General features: G+C 43.9%; 1 pseudogene; it reads right to left on the bottom strand.

The window, feature by feature from the left end:
- Nucleotides 1-929: 929 nt before the first annotated feature.
- On the bottom strand, nucleotides 930-2,789 carry LOC129011316 (proteasome activator complex subunit 2-like; annotated as a pseudogene).
- Nucleotides 2,790-4,201: the final 1,412 nt, after the last annotated feature.

The raw sequence follows: 4,201 nt of genomic DNA, 5'->3' as shown, positions 1-4,201 counted from the left end.
ACATACTCAGAAAGGCCTGGAATCTGGATCACACAGAATAGAGGTAAGTAAGACATGGTCCATGCTCACGTGCAGATTTTCTACCCTGTAGTTTTCCACTCCATTTGTTTCTCCCGCAGGACAACTAATATTTTCTGAGTATCTATCATGTTTCAGATACTGTCTTGGGACTGCAGGCACAGTGGTTAAACACACACACACACACCCCCCCACACACACGCACACACACAGTCTCTGCTTTCTGGGAACTTAATAGCAGGCAGTAGAGCTTTTAGTCTAGTCTGTACCACAAGTGAGCCCTTCCTCTCAAATGTTTCATGGACAGAAGGGGTGCCGGCCACAGTGACTCTACTTCTGCAGCAGCCCCTTCTTGAGCTGATGTGTTTTCTTCTGGTTGAGCACAAACATGTTGGGCTCAGTTATTCCTGCCCAGGTCCTGCAGTTGGCCTGCCTCACTAGCTGCTGGATAGTAGCCCTTCCTTGCTGGCAGGGGACATTAAGATGACCACCTTCAGATGTCTTGACTGTTCCAGGCAACAGACAGAAGCTCCTCAGAAAGTCTGTGTTAATTCTCCCTTTCTTCAACACAGCTTCCTTTCTGTGGTCTTGGCAACCTCCAGGGCTAATATGCAGCTAGTTAAGGTGCTAAGCTCAGACAGGGACTAGAAGCACCACAGGCAGCCGATAGGCTTACTATTCGCACTGGGTGCCCACCTGAATGTATGTTGCAGTTTTCACCTTACAAGTGCCTCCCTGTCAGGGCTCAATGCCTCATGTGTTCTCATTTGTAAACTCAATATCTCTTGTTCCTCAGTGTGCCTGTCCTCCTGCTCTTCCTATCTGGGCCTAGGCTTCCAGAGGGTGCTACATTCTGTAGCTGCCCAATTAACAATTCCTTGTCACTAACAGGGATATTCTTATTTTTTTTTTTTCCTACACAACATATAGATCATTTATTTTCCTTCTAGTCCTGGGTTCAGTACATAGATGGCTTCTCTTCACCCTTTGGGTTGACAATTTTCTCCAGGTTGCTGTTGATGATATGATAAAGCTCAGCATAGAAGGCCCTCAGGTCCAGCACCATGGCCCTGAGCTCCCCATAGGCTGCCTCATCTCGCCCATGCACCAAGGCCCAGTAATCCATTACATGAGTCTCCTCGGAGGCCTCGGCCACAGCATCCCCATGTTCTGAGAAGTACTTGGAAATGGTTGTCTGGAATGCTTCCACTTTGGTCTTGATGGCATTCACCCTCTCCAGCACCTTCTCCTGGATTGCTACCCCAAAATCATTTCCAACTTCAATCTTGGGGATTAGGTGCTGGATCCATGTAATCAACAGAATGAATTTCTCTTTGAGAGTCCAGACTTCTGGCTTAATCAGGGCAAGCAGGGACAGGACTTTCTCATTCCCAGGGAGAAATCCACACTTAGGGACTTCTTTCTTCTCCTACTTATCTGTTTCCATCTCATCATCCTTGGGTGGAGGGTCTGGGTTGGCGATGTCCAGTGGGGCCCGGAGGGAAGTCAGGTCAGCCACATTGAGGGAGCCCTCTCGCAAGAGCTGATTCAGGTATATGATTTTCTGTGGCAAGAATCTGTAGAGGAATTCCTCAGCCTCCTGGAAAAGGAAGGAAGACCTCAACCTGTTTGCAGGCTTCCCCGCTCAGGCGCACCCCACACAGCTTGGCCGTGCTACTTCAGTCGCTAGATCTCTGGTCTCTAACAGAGGTATTCTTGATACCCCTGGAGATGTCTGCCAGTGACAACACAGCCTTCTGACTCTAGTTTGCAAGGAGCTCACTGCTCTGGTACTAGGATACTATAATATTTGTATTCATCAGGGTTCTCCAGAAAAACAGAACCAATATGATATATATCTATAGATATATAGATAGATAAATAGAGATAAATATAAGAGGAGATTTATCATAGGAATAGGCTCACATAGTTATGGAGGCTGAGAATTCCTACAATCTATTGTCTGCAAGCTAGAGAACCAGGAAAGCCAGTGTGTAATTCAGTCTGGGTTCAAAGGCCTGAGAACCAGTTGGAAGTGGGGTGATGATGTAAGTCCTAACCTGAATCCAAAAACTCGAGAACCAGGAGCACTGACAGGAGAAGATGGATGTCTCAGCTCAAGCAGAGGGTGATTTTTTCCTCCTTCCACCTTTCTGATGATTCAGGCCCTCAGTGGATTGGATCTGCTTTACTTGGTTCATCAGTTCAAATATGAAACTCTTCTGGAAATACCCTCACACATATACCCAGAAATAATGTTTACCAGCTCTCTGGGCATCCTTTGGCTCAGTCAAGTTAATACCTAAAATTAATCATCAAACTATGTAAACTCAAAATAGGAACACAAAATGTCTAACTATGAACGGGGATTTTGATTCAGAAAGGTCAAATTCACAATGACCAAGTAGGCATGAATTCCCAGATTGCAGTGGATCTGTCCTAGTGACCTTAAATGATAGTAGCAGAGTAGACCTGTGGGTAACAGGGGGATCCATGAGTATCCTTGAGGGGAGGCAGTCTCATAGTGATCCTAGCTCATACCATCTCACTGACTATTTGATCTACTTAATGACTCTTGGGTGGCCTTTGAAGCTAGGAATTGGGAACTCAGCTGGATAGCACTGGGTATCTCCTGACAGGGAAGGTGACATAGGTATCTGTAGGGTTCAGACCATGCCTCTGCATAGAGTTCTGCTCCAAATATGCCCTCCCACCACCCACCCATGGCCTTTGGCAGTGGGGTTAATGTTGAGCACCTGAAAACCTTCCATCTTGAAGTCCTAACAGCCTGATCGTCCCCTGGTGCAGGGGTGAGGAGTGGGAGGGAAAAATCGAGCTGCCCTCAACAGAAGCAAAATGACTTCAGATGTGAAGAACAAGACAGAAACACGTAATTGGTAACATAACTTTTTGTCTTGAAAAAGAAATCAAACTCAAACCATTGGTGTCAAAAGTAGTGGAAGATGATCATGAGAAAGAAAAAGTGTGTGTGTTTCTTTGTTTTTTTAAAATGCATATTACTGTGTTTCTGATTATAAAAGAGGAGAAACATCAGGAACAGGGCAGGACAGAAAGCCTTAGTCTCTTCTTCTCCCATGGGATACAAAATTAGCAATAACAATCAGACCAAATGCCTCTGCAAGAAAACCAAAAGTCAATTAAAAGGTTCTTATACTGATCATGAAGCCAACCACATTGAAGCCCAGTAGAAAAACCTGTGGCATTCTCCATTCTTTCTCACCAAAACATCCCTCCCACTCCAACATGTGATTGGGAGTAAACCCTCAATTCCTGTCTTCTCCTTGAGATGAGAAAGGAGTGGAAGGGGCATCAGACCTCCTGATTTTTAGAGATGCTGCCCAAGGGACTTTTGTATGCCTAACACTGCACTGACTGGAATAGGGCACCTAAGGATTGCCAAGAACAATGATCAACTATGCACCAGAGTCAGTAGTACCAAAGATAGACACTGGGTGGAGCTCCATTACCACTATTTACTACAGCACTAGCGCTGCTGCAGTATCACAGACAAACACTAGGGAGAGCTCCTGAATAGATGTTGGGAAACCTCTTCAAACAGATTATACCCACAAGCCGAGGAAAGACTTATACCCAGAAAATGTTTGAGAAGTTTCCAGAATTTCTAGCCTGGCTGACTGGAGAAATTCCTGTATGTATAAAACCAGATCATAGGAGAGTTGGCTGATTCTTAAAATGCTGAAACCCCAACAACAAAACAACAAAACATGCAAAGACAGAGAACCATGACACTTTTAAAGGAACAAGTGAAATCTCCAGAAACTGACTTTAAAGAAACAGAGATATGTAAATTGCCAGACAATTCAAAATTGCTATCTTCAGGATGCTCAATGAATAAAAAGAGAGCACAGACTGACAACAAACAAACTTAGAAAAGAAATGCATGAACAATGTGAAAATATCAATAAAGAGAATTTAAGAAGAAGAATAAAACAGAAATCCTGGAATACAATAATTGAATTGAAAAAGTTACTAGATGGTCTCAACAGCAGGTTTGACTAGGCAGAAGAAACAATCAACAAACTTGAAGATAGAAAACTTGTAAAAGGCAGAAGAACAACAACAACAACAACAAAAGAACAATGAAGAGAGTCTAAAAGATTTCTGAGACACCATCAGGTAGAATAACATGTGCATTATGGGA

This window comes from Pongo pygmaeus, chromosome 14 (assembly GCF_028885625.2).
Source record: "Pongo pygmaeus isolate AG05252 chromosome 14, NHGRI_mPonPyg2-v2.0_pri, whole genome shotgun sequence".
NCBI lineage: Eukaryota > Metazoa > Chordata > Mammalia > Primates > Hominidae > Pongo > Pongo pygmaeus.
The sequence above is the reverse complement of the archived record's forward strand: the minus strand, read 5'-3'. Positions and strand labels throughout refer to the sequence as shown.